Raw genomic sequence first — 12,568 nt, forward strand, 5'->3', positions numbered from 1 at the left:
TGTGCCCGTAGATGTTATTTTTGACACAGCCTGTTGTATTGCTGAAGCAGAAAATGGTCCATATTGCTTCAGCAATACAGCAATTGGGGTTTTTTTGGGGGGGGGGTCACATATTGGTGTAAGATGCAAGATGTGGGCTTTTGAATTGTACAGGTCTCTTCCTAACCAGAAGGTTGTGGTGCTGAATGGGAGTTTTCAGACAAGCAACTTGAAAGCTGTGTTTCGGAGATTAGTTGCTGGTCTGAACAAAAGTATGTTTCTTGAGGCCTCATCAGACAAAACGAAGGGCATAGTTCACCAGGAGTTTATTCTGCATCAGCCCCATTGAAATGAATGTCAGCTTTGTAAGCGTGCTCCCATTCCATCATCATCATTAATTAAATTTGTATACCGCCTTATACCCACAGGTCTCAGGGTGGTCAATAGGGATGGTATCAAACGTTTTCTAAACAAAGGCTAGTTCTGTGTAGCAATAACTCAAATGGAGTTTATAATGTATGATAAATGTACACACTTTCATATCCCCATGTGTACATCTGGCAAAATAGATATGTATTGGAGTTCACACCATTTCTGCAGGTAAGTAGCTATTGTCCAGAGAATGAGCCACATGTGAAGTGGTCCTCTCTTGCATTATATTTCCTGTCCTTTGGGAATAACAAAATGACTATGGTGCCTGCTTTACAGATGGGAACTGAAACCACTGGCAATCAGTGCAAACATTCAGAAAAGATATTGTGGTATAGTCTTTCCGTGACATCACTACATAATACTGGAGGCATGTGGTACAGTCCTTCCATCACATTACCACTAAATAATACTGGAGATGTATTCCCCTGCAGCAGAAATTCCCTGACCGTTAAGGATAAGCATGTTAAAGAGAGAAAGTTGGCAGACAATTTTCTCCCTCAAATCATAGCTTTCTGTTTGTATAAAGTTATTGACATGGAGAAGCATTTAAACATGACAGCCCCGCACCTGTTTTCTAAAGTGGTGCAGTCACTGGGGGGGGGGGGAACGGGACGACGGACGGACGGGAACAGTCTCACATGCGTTTTATTTCTGGGCAGGGAGTTAACCAAGTTCTCAGAGGTAAAAGTGTGCAGGTTCATTGTTCTGCGCACTAAACTTGCAAGGTACCTAAACTGCTGTGTGGACCGCAGGGGAGTTATTGTGGTGCATGAATGCCATCTGTCTTGTGGGTATCTGATGCACTGATCTGAAAAGCGAATGGGAAGTATCTGCGGAGATTACCAGAATCATATCATAAGAGTAAAATGGTATCCGTTGCCAGAATTTCCAAGAACAAGACCTTTTGTTGCCCTTTTTTTACTATGAAGTGATACCCGACCCCACAGACCTTCTGCATTTAAGACATAATCCAATATGTTTGGCAGAAGGATGAAATCGCAAGATGATGAAAAAAATAATCAGATAAATCCAAGTAGAACAGATCAGGTCTGTGTAAATTCTGCACTTAAATCAGAATCCTGCATCAATGTAACCCAAATTTCTTAGCAAAAAATTAATCCTGCGACATACTCATTTTGCAAATATACCATAATGGCATAACTCCTCTTATTCGGTGTGATTTTGCACATTTTACTTTATAGTGGGTGGGAAGGATAGGTTATAGTGTTTCTGCCTAGTCATGGAAGAGTAGCAGCCTCATTCCTGACCACTGGAAGTTTTGTTCTGCAATCCTTTGGTTTCTGCAGTTTCTCTGGGTACTGGCCCCATGTTTTCAAGTATAACTTCATAAGTGCCAAAGTACAGAAACTTACTTTTTTCCTGGTTAATTTGTTTAGGAAGCTGAATTCTGCACACACAACGTTTACTGATAGTCATAGCCACTACATGGAAGTTCTTCTGCAAAAGACATAGAAGACAACATCCAAAGAAAAAGAGTGCTTATGTATTTGTTACATTTGCACCCACTTTTCCTCTAGGGAGCTTGAGTACATGGTTCTCCCCCTCTCCATTTTACCCACATAACAACCCTGTGAGGTAGGTCAGGCTGAGAGACAGTGACTGGCCCAAGGTCACCCAGTGAGCTTCATGACTGAGTGGGGATTTGAACCCTGGTCTCCCAGGTCCTAATCCAACCCTATGGCTGCACCCATACCAGCTCATTCAAAACACATCTTCACCCCCTGCCTTGTTAAGGGTGCTGGGAATTGTGGTTTGTTAGTTGCAAGCTATTATTGTTGTTGTTTAGTAAATTTGTTAGTCACTCCAAGACAACCCAAAGAGACTTACAGTTCTCAGAATTAATGGGGGATTTTTTCAAATGTACTTTAAAGGTCTGGTGTGTATGCAGCGTAAAGCTACTACACCATTACTGTCCCCATCTTCATCATCTTCATCATTATCAGTTCATTAAATGTTAGTGTACGTTGTGTGGGAAAATATAAAATAGACATGGTTCACACTCAGTGGGCTTTATCATATGATGCTGCTGAGAGATAAGGGATAAGTGAGACTTAACTGAAGGTGAGAAATCCGAGCAAATTCTATAGTTCATCTCTGTAAGCAATTATACATTTGGTAGCAATGTTAGCAGTCCCTATGGGCCTTCCAAACTGTAAGGTTGAAGTTCTTTATTTTCCAACTTCGGAATACAATATGTGTTTTCTACAGACAAGCTTTTCAGATGCTTTGTCTGAAAAAGAAACGCTTCATTAAAACCAAAACCGCATACATAATGTAAATTGCCAGCAGATTTCAATAGAAGCAATACTGGTGGTAGGAAATGACAGGCGCAAAGGCACGATAAAGCCTTTGTTTGGACTAGAGGACTACAGCATATGATAGGCTTTTGCCAGATGAAGGTCTCCTGTAACAATGATCTTTAATTGACTAAATAAGGGAAGACATTCATTGGAGTGAAAAGGAAGGCTCACGCTTTGAAAGCTGATGGGAACAAAGGATGGTTAGGGTGTGCCTGTACTAGCTCCTCTTGTTGCATTTCTTGTCATTTCAGCCCAGTTTTCTCCTCACTGCCTTGGCACCAGTCTTGGCCCACATTTTTGCACATACCTTTCTTGTATGCATGAGAGTACACTTCCCAGGATTGAGGGCTACTTAAAACAAAAAACAAAAAAAGCCCAATGCATTTGCTCAAGGAAAGCTTGTCACCTCTGCACTTAATGCCATCCTTTGAGAGCAAAAAGAAAGGGGTGAAATGCTCTAAGATGTTCCTATGGAATTGCTACATAGCTATGATTGATCAAGCTGAGTGGTGACTTAATATTTGCCCTCCGGATAGAAATTAGCATTAGAAATTTGCAAGGTGCAGTGGTGGGATTTGTCTGCGCCTAACCAACCTTGCAGTTCGAAAGCACATCAAAGTGCAAGTAGATAAATAGGTACCGCTCCGGCAGGAAGGTAAACACCGTTTCCGTGTGCTGCTCTGGTTCGCCAGAAGCGGCTTAGTCATTCTGGCTACATGACCCGGAAGCTGTATGCCGGCTCCCTCGGCCAATAAAGTGAGATGAGCGCCGCAACCCCAGAGGCGGTCACGACTGGACCTAATGGTCAGGGGTTCCTTTACCTTTAACCAATTTTCAAAATGCAAAAGACTGTGGCACTGAAGGAGTAGAGGGCAAGGTGTGAAGTTGGGAAGTTTGGATGAGGGATGTTGGGGAGAACATTTGCCCAAATCAATTGCCAGATGGTTAGCTCCTCTTTAAAGAGGTTCTAGCCTTCCACAAGAAATGAAGGAAGAGGACACAGCACATGAAATGAAAGGAAGGAAGATAGCAGCAGCACATGCAGTTAACAGCTCTCCCCGACCCTGCTCCTTCACAAAGGAACATATGGAGATTTGTAGATTAAGCGAGTTATGGACTCTTTTCTTGTCACATTAGAGAAAGACTGTAATTCACATTGCCAGCTCATGTACTAATTTTCTTCCAATTATGATATTAACGCTTCAAAGAAAAGTGCTTCAATCATACACCTACATTCGCACTGTGGTCTCAGTTCATATATTTTCACCCTGATCTCAATGAGGACGTCAGTTTTTAAAGGCATACCTGATTGCTACAAAACTCTAATACTTTTTGCTCAGTCCACACAAATGCCTGCCTTTCCACTCTTTGGTTCAGGGTGTTATGAGCTAGTTGCAAGGCAATCTGCATACAAGGAGGAGTAATGTGAGTGTGCAAAATCACACTTCTTATTTTGGAGGTGCTGCTTCTCACACTACCCAGAAGCCTCCAGGAGGACATGCCATTAGTGATTGGCTTCTGTCCTGAGGGAGGAAGACTGAGAGAATTTGTAACTATATCCTGCCTTTAGAGTCATGACAAATGCCGTTCTGATTTTACACTGATATCCGGTCCTACACATCTCCTCTGCTTCTCTTTCAATATTTTTTTTTTAAAAAACCATGTTCTCATCGGTTTAACTGCCTGTTTATTGATTCATTCCTTAGCTGGCAGGCTGTGGCCTCAACAACAGGCTACACCAGCCTTTTCTTGACTATGTGGTTTTAATTTGTGATTTATTTATTTTTGAGGGATAGCAGCGGTGTACATAGAAATATTTAAAAGAGCTGCCATGACGCATTGCATAGGTTACTGGATTTTGATGTAAGAGTATCCTACATTGGAAAGATTTGAAGAAGGCCTTGTGTCTGAGCTTCTCCAGCTTGACAGGATTATTGTGAAGACAACAGTGAAACGTTCTACCATTTAGAAATGATACTAGTAATAACAAGTATTCTCCAGTAAAAAAAGAAAGAAAATAATTTGGATGGCTGTTCCATGTATATATTAACCGGCAAGTGAAATTCAAAGGTGACTTTGTGTTTTTGTTTTTGGAAAGGGACATGATGTTATCACCTAGACAATTAGCTACTGTCCAGAATGTGCCAGACCCTGGAAAAGGGGACTTGCTCAGAAATATCCAGCAATTACCTCATCCTTCAGGCCAACCTTCTACCTTTACGTGTGGAAAGTTCTCCTTCCATCCTCCACAAAATCACTCAGTGGTGAAAAAAATGAGCCTGGGGATCATTCTGGATCTGAATGTTCCTGGGAGGCTTCTGCTTCAGGGCTGGCAGAGGCAGGTTCACGTAAATTTCATCCATGGTATTTCTCTTCCAGCTTGGATCTCAGCCACTGTGATTGGAAGCTGTGACTTCTGTTGACACAGTTGATCGCTGCAGCCAAATTCTGGGATGGAGAGACAGACACATGGGTATATTCTTCAGAGAGAGCATGTGAGGACTTCTGTGGATAATTCCTGTTAGTATTCGGAAGCATTATCCACATAAATCCCTCATTCAAACTGGAGAATAGGGTGTTGTGTATATGTAAACTGCAGCATTTCATCCTACCTTAGAGTCCCCGGGGGTGGGCAGGGAAACGATTGGGTAAGCCCTTGCTCCCTCATGGTATTAGTGCTCGGTGCCTTTCCCACCTACTAATTGGGGAGATTTATGGTTCCCAAAGTGGATGTTGAAAAAACAATTAATTTTCCTGGTAACTTTTACAAACCCGACTTGATGCTTGGACTGGAAATGGAGCAAGGTTTCCTGGAAATGTTCACCTCCAGATGCTGGGATATTCAGCGTTCACCAGGAATATGACAATGGATTGATTTACATGAAGGAATTCTTTCTTAGCACTTCCTTGCCTCCCAAGAGCTGCCTTGGGGTGGTGGTGGGGAAACTGAGCACACTAGCTGCTTTAAGGTGGTAAAACAGAAGCAAACGCCGATTCCAAATTAGCTTGAAGGAACAGGCGTCCCATTCAGTGGCTTCTCTGGGCTCTCGGTTGTAAGGGAGGGTGGGAAAAAATCAAGTCAAAAGGGGCATGTTTCACTCTCCCCCCCCCCTTCCCATAACAGCCGAGTAGCAATCTGTGGGCACATATTTTACAGTATAGGGAGAGAAGGAATTTGTTTTATAAAAATAATCTCGGGGGGGGGGGGGGGAGCAACACAGTGTTTGAAACCAGAATATCCCGACCTGGAAAAACAGTTTGTTGAGACGCAGATGTAGGTTTGTGGTTTTGAACATGCCCTAAAGGCACAGCAGGGAAGAGTGTGAACAGAGCAAGCCAACATTGTATTTTACTGTAGGAGGAAGCAGAGGAGCAGCAGCCAGATGCACCTCTGTTGTCTTTAACGGCAGGAATTCTAAGGCCAAAGCCTCCTGCTCTTGGGCGAACTCACGGCTTAGCAATAAGTTTCCCAGCCATTCCTGGTGGTCTGCAGACCATGGCATGTAAGACATCATGTTTTTCACTTAACACCACCTCCAGCCTGAGGTCTGCTGTGTAATCTCTAAGGGTGCCATTTAGGTATACATAGCATGAGTGATGAGCCCACAGGGAAAATGCACTTAGTTCTCTCTCTCTCTCTCTCTCTCTCTCTCTCTCTCTCTCTCTCTCTCCTAAACAGATAACCTTCCTCAGAGAATCAAGCTGGAAGCAACCATTTCTTTTTCCAGGAGAAGCCCAATTATGCAGAGCGCTGATTGGCTGGCCTTTGTGATAGGCCCAAAGCCACACTCTCCTGCCTCTTCAGTCTGCTCTGTGTAACACTGACCAGTTACTCCTTGTGGCAAGTCACAGAGTCATTCTCCCCTCCTGCCAAGCTGTATTTCAAGTTCTTTTTTTAAAAGTATCTGTGTTTTTTAAAGAAGGTTCTGAATGAAATTTAATTGGATGAATGTTACAGTGGGGTTTTTTTTGGGGGGGGGGGATGTGGCAGGGGATTGTAAAACCAAAACACGTGGTGGTGGGAAGGAGAAGAGAAAATCATTGCTAGCTAGGTATTAGTGTGAATAGAGGAGTAAAGCTGGCAAAAAGCAGAGTTTAAAGTTGGGTCAAAATGATTAAGAAAAAACACACTGCATCATTCGCAAGTGGCAAGATGGGGGTTAGTTTCATGGGGAAAACCCTCATTGAGCATGGACTACTCCATGCATGTAGAATTGCTCTTCTGAGAGTTTTTGTAGGGGGGAAATGGTGCCCCCCTCAACATTAGGTACAATGTTTTTTGTCAGGTGTGCCATTCTGAGCAGAGGTGTGTAATGATGTGGTGGTGTTCTCCAGTGGGTTGTGAGCGAAAAATAAAAAAGGAGTCTTCCACCTCCAGTGGATTTTGACAAGGAAGTTAAAGAGATGGTCTCTGAGGAAAATAAACAAGCACGACCCTGAAGATGACCTTCCTTGAACTTCAGAGAGATAGCGAAAAGAAAATGTCAGAGCAGAGTTATCGATTTTACAGTTGTAGGATATCTGTGTGGCTTTTTCTTCCCAATTCTTTCAATTTCTGAATGTGTAGCACGGGTGAAGAGATTACTGTTTCATCTCTCCCTCTTTCTGATTAGCGCCAGTCCTGGAGTACTATGCTTACAAGGGTTCTTTGTGGGAAAGTGGTGGCACAAGAATAGAATGTGAGGTCACTGCTTTTTCAAGGAAAGGGTGTTGCATTATATGTATTGCAATACACAACATTCCATTGGGGTAGGATATCAGCCCTACTGAGTGACGCTGCCTGCATCCCAGCTGATCTAGGGTAACGTACTCTTGGTTCCAGGCAGCCATTGCACAATCAGGACTCAAATCTACTTGCTGCCTCTTTCTGTCTCCCTACTCATCACTTGTGGATATTATCCCAAGTCCAAGTACGCAGATGACTCACCAGGAGTCCACATATGAATAGATTTCTTACCCAAGGCAATTTTGTTTTGGTTTTTGTGAAAGGGAACATCTTCTCTTTCCAGACTCATTCTGGTAGAAGTGGGTTGAAGAGGGAGGCATAGAATGTCCACATTATTTATGCATGTGGGTTTTTTTCAAAATTTTATTTGCGAGGATCGTTTTGAGGCAAGCAGTAGTTCGTTTTCATTTTAAGAAGCTTTGGCATTAAGCCTCTCCTTTACTGTCCCTTCAGGGTTATGATGACTTTTCCTTCAGACAGCTGTTGCAGGAAAGAAGAGCTTAACTTAGGCAAGGAAACACTAATCTCTCTCTTCTTTTCTGCTTTTTAATTATATTTTCTTTCTGTGCCTCTGTGTGGTCTAGTTGATCCTTAATGCCACCCTGCCAAGTCCACCAGAGATTTCAGTTGAAATGGGCTTGTAACATTAACAGTAAAATCCTGTGCACATCTACTTAAAAGTCAGTTATGTTGAGTTTGGATTGAGGCCGCAGTCCTATGCGCTCTTCCTTAGAACTGAACCCCATTGAAAACTCTGGAAGTTTCTTCTGAGTGAACGCACATAGGATTGCACTGTCAGCCTGCTTGCATCCTCTTCATTGCTGTACTCCATTGGGCTTGCAGAATGATTGCAGATGCACAAAGGAAAAACAAACAAAAGCTGCATTGGCTTCTTAGCAGAGAAAAATGGACGAAAGGGCTTTAAATTGTGTAATTACAGCTTTCTCTAAACATAAAAAAATACGAATAATATACACAAGAATGAAAGCAAGGTTCCAGGCATGAACTGCTTCACTGCTGTGGGCTGAGTTAGATCCTGACTGAAAGATGAGTAGGATGAAAAGGTAATAGACTGGCTTTGGGAAATTGCAGACCTTTCACCAGAGCCAAAACTTAACAGATGCTGCATTTACCCAGGAACAGCAGTAAGAAGAACCTTCTCTCAGTGCCTAGTTAAGGGCCCTTGTGGAATTTCCAACCCTTGGACCAGCCATCTCTCTCTGTTTGCATGTTTGAAAAACTGGAATTGGGAAGTTGAGATAGGCTACAGATTTCAAACATACTCATCGCTTGGTGAACATCTTTCTAGTCTTTATGACGTCTCGGGTGTCTGCAAGCATGCACATTTGACCACCACTGAACATGAACATCATTAGCATGAACAGTAGGTGGTTCTGTCAGAAAGTTAAGAGAAGAAAGTAACAGACTGTTTTGGGACATGTAGTGCTTTTCGGATGAGAAAGACCACTCTGCCAAATGCCCCATGCCCCTAGGAATAGCAACAGGGAAAGGGCTTTCTAAATGCAGAGTTAAGGGTTTTTGTAATAGCCTTTATCTACACATTTGAAAATTCCTGTATCAGAAAGGCAAGTTAGGCCATGCTGCATATTTCACCACTCCCACCATGGACTGGGCATCTAATACATTTGCAGTACCTTAGAAAATTCCTACACAGTTCAGTATAAAAGAATAAAAGCCAGAAATATATGTGCAGTGGTATGAGACTATAAAGCAAACAGATTACAACTAAATATCACATAAGCAGAGAATTGCTATGCAGCCAACAGTACATTTTTCCTTTTATGACCGTACGTCTAGTTTGATGTTTTCTCACCAGTTTTCTGATGCAGCCCAATTGTATGCATGTTTGCTTAGGAATAAGTCCCACTAATCACAGTGGGGCTTTCTTCCAGGCAGGTGTGCATATGATTGCAGCCTTAGGCTGGACTCCGCAGCCTACTCTAACCAGATGTGCATAGGATTCTACTGGTAATGATTCATAAGCGGGTGTTCCTGACATAATGTGTTAGATCTCCCTTTTTGGTCAGTTCACATGAGCATTTTCTGATGCTGCTCTGAACCCCTGATTGCAGCAGTTTGGAGTGCATGTGTTGGAAAATCCAAATTTTGTACCTAGGCAGCCCAGTTCTATGTCAAGAGAAAGTGAATCCTGCAATAATACATTAATCTGCTTATTTTGTGCACACATTTGCTTATTTTGCACAATTTTGCTTCCTTTAGTCACAGGATGTGATGAAGAAATATTCAGGGCTGAATGCCAGTTGGGGGTGGGGGGGGTCACTACTCCCCCCCCCCTCTGCCTTTTTGACACCTGCTTCCTCGGTTTCCCCATGCAGAGTGAGTTCTGTCTCCAGGCAAGCAAGCATTCTGAGCATCCTTCAGTTTGGTATCAGCACGGATGGCAAGCCAGAGAACAGTGCCCAGTCTACCATTGGATCTTTGTTGAATTTGGGGATAGGGTGCTGCTGCTAGAGACAGTGCTGTCAACACAACCTGTGGTGGCTTCAAGGGCTGATAACGTGAAATGTCTTATGGCTTCGTGATGATGCCATGCTTTCTGCTTTCATGTTCGTTGACTGCCATACAAAAATACTGTTTGTCTAAAGTTGTCGTATAACTTTGCTATATGGATATCCTAAAAAAAACAACCCACAAACATTTTGAAGCAGCGAGCATTTTCATGTGGTGAAACTTCAATAGTTGCTTACTGTATTCCACCATGTGTAATGTGGTTTACTCCCAGGTAGCTGTGCATGGGATCATAGGCCAGCATAACTTCTGTTTCATTGCATCCCTATTGTGATAATGGTTTGTAAAGTTATCCCTTTTGGTTTAAGCGAAAGGAGCATTCTGAGCATTTGAAACCACTTTAGCTGCTGATACACACACTCTCATTGGGTATGTACAGGGTGAGTCCTTTAAAAGAGGCCCCGTGGGTACAGAGTACACATGTTCCACGGGGCCTCTTTTAAAAGACTCACCCTGTAGTTTGCTGCCTTGGCTGTCATCATGAAAGATACTTTTTGCTATGTACTGAAGTTCTCACCCTGGGCCAGCAGCGGGATACTGTAGATAATTATGCAAATGAAGGCTCGAAAAGTGACGTTCAGTGATTGGATAGTTTTGTATGCAAATGAAGGATCGAAAAGTGACATTCAGTGATTGGATAGTTTTAGAAAATGGCAACAGTTGCATTGTTCTGGAGCTCTATATAAGCAGGCTGACTGAGCTCCTCAGCCTAGTTCTGTTCTGGCATCTGAATAAAGAAGAGCTGTTTAAAGAATCGCTGTGTCGCCTGACATGTTCGCCCACAACTTAACACTTTTTTAGGGACAGAGCTGTACTGGTTTGGTTAGCAATGCCTTTTCACGGGTATGCTTTTGTCACCAAAAGAATACTAGGTAAGGATGGGGAGCAGCTAAGGACATATGAGACCAGGACCACATATTTGGGCAGGGCAGGACAATGATAATTGAGAACTTGGAAGAGGCTGTCTAGGTTTCTCTTTCTTTCTGCAAAGAGAAGTGTCTGTACTGGAACTCAGCCTGTGCTAGTTTCACACACCACATGCTCCATGCCCAAGGCAACCTTGACAGTCCCCTCAGGCTGGAGCAGCAGTTTCCTTTGTGCCTAGACAGGCAAACCATGCCCTTCATCTTATTCCTTGCCTGTAGCCCCACTGCAGGTAATTGATCATATGCAGCCAACAATAATATAAATAGCCCAGCCAGTTGCTCTGTTAATTAGACGTCTACTGTCTTGGTTGTTTTTACTTTTTGTGGCTTTCTCAAAGTTCTTCTAATGAATAGTGAATTATTTAATGTAGGGCTTTCCAACCTTTTATATATATATATATATATATATATATATATATATATATATATTTTCGTGAATGCCACTGTCTCCAAGGACAGCTGCAGTGTCTGGGGAGTGAGTGGATCACGTCAGAGGAAATGGGGGGGAAATCCTGACCCAGATGCTGATGCTTCCTGGTCTCTCTGTCTGCAGGAAGGGCTGTAGCCTGGAGGCTCACATCATGCTCATTCCTATAGGGAGGGGAAAGGTGGTGGGAGCCTTCCCCAGATGCTTATGCTTCCTGGTCTGTCTGCAGCTCAGTGGTAGAACCTTCTGCCTTGTATGCAGAAGGTTCCAGGTTCAATTCCCAGCTAGGGCTGGGTGAGACCCCTCTCTGAAATCCTGAGAGCTACTGCATATCAGTGCAGACAATGCTGAACCAAAAATCTGCTAATGCAGCTTTCTACGTTCCTCTATTTTGCGCCCTCCTTGCCAAAATTATGCCTGTTTTGAAAGGCTGCATCTGGACTGCTATGCACAGTTACACTTTGCCTCTAGTTCACTGCCTCCCCAGCTGTCTTTGCACGAGGTTGGGCCAGATTGAACGGCACTGTGCAGTCCTTGCTGCTGCAGCGGCACTCTAGACAACATAACATAATCTACACCCCCCCGCCCAGTAGTGCTGTTTGCCATACTGTGAGTGGCTGAGAAAGGACAGCATTCATGTTCAGTATAGAGAAGTGCTTTTGATAGGCAGGAGATCATCGCTCTCTATCCAGAGGCTAAGCCAGGTCACCCCCTGTTTAAATGTGGGGCAAATTTGGCTTCTCCCCAAATGGAAAGTCTCCTCTCCCTGTTTGATACCAGGTCTGATCCTATTACTTGCAGCTAATTAATACACAAGCTCCATGGAGCCTGTCATCGCGGGCAAATTCCAGGGAGCAAGAACAGTTTGTTGGAGCGGAGCAGTCATAGCTGTGTATTATTTTCCACTGTGTTTTCATCTTTCTCTGCTTTCAGACATAAAAAAGAGGTGGATGGTGGAGAAAAGGAGTGTGAATCAATTAAATAATTCTACGACCATGGTTTTTCTCACTTCACAGAGTTATTTTGCTGAACACTGAGTCATTTTGGGAAAATGTGACTTCATGCTTCCATAGAGTTTCCTTAGTCACCTGCGTAATGAAAGGTACTTCCTTTCTTGTAGGGTGGCCCCTAGATACAGGCACAGATAAATGGGCTAATATTTGCAGTCATCCTTAGCAGCTGGTTGGCTGACTCATCCTCCCTTTTT

At 43.2% G+C, this 12,568-nt stretch overlaps 1 protein-coding gene and 1 long non-coding RNA gene across 6 annotated transcripts in view; one reads left to right on the plus strand and one right to left on the minus strand.

The window, feature by feature from the left end:
• The window catches only part of CHST3 (carbohydrate sulfotransferase 3), a 45,598-nt gene that overhangs the window by 950 nt on the left and 32,080 nt on the right, over positions 1 to 12,568 (plus strand). The window contains exons 1-2 of one of the 5 annotated variants that reach the window (XM_081004738.1): positions 3,580 to 4,342; positions 6,412 to 6,560. The exons of 2 other annotated variants lie outside the window; for them this stretch is intronic. The gene's annotated coding sequence lies outside the window, so the exon portion shown is untranslated. Of the gene's footprint in view, positions 1 to 3,579; positions 4,343 to 5,988; positions 6,236 to 6,409; positions 6,561 to 12,568 lie in introns of those variants that run through there. 2 more of the 5 variants (XM_081004739.1, XM_081004737.1) reach the window with 2 other exon arrangements.
• LOC308476847 overlaps positions 1,912 to 12,568 on the minus strand; it is a 63,717-nt gene continuing 53,060 nt past the window's right edge. Inside the window, exons 4-5 of the long non-coding RNA XR_013986133.1 lie at positions 4,923 to 5,180; positions 1,912 to 2,662 (exon numbers count right to left, since the gene is read on the minus strand). This is a non-coding gene — a long non-coding RNA (uncharacterized lncRNA). The remainder of the gene's footprint in view (positions 2,663 to 4,922; positions 5,181 to 12,568) is intronic.

This window comes from Podarcis pityusensis (genome assembly GCF_964106645.2).
Source record: "Podarcis pityusensis genome assembly, chromosome: 5".
Classification (NCBI taxonomy): domain Eukaryota; kingdom Metazoa; phylum Chordata; class Lepidosauria; order Squamata; family Lacertidae; genus Podarcis; species Podarcis pityusensis.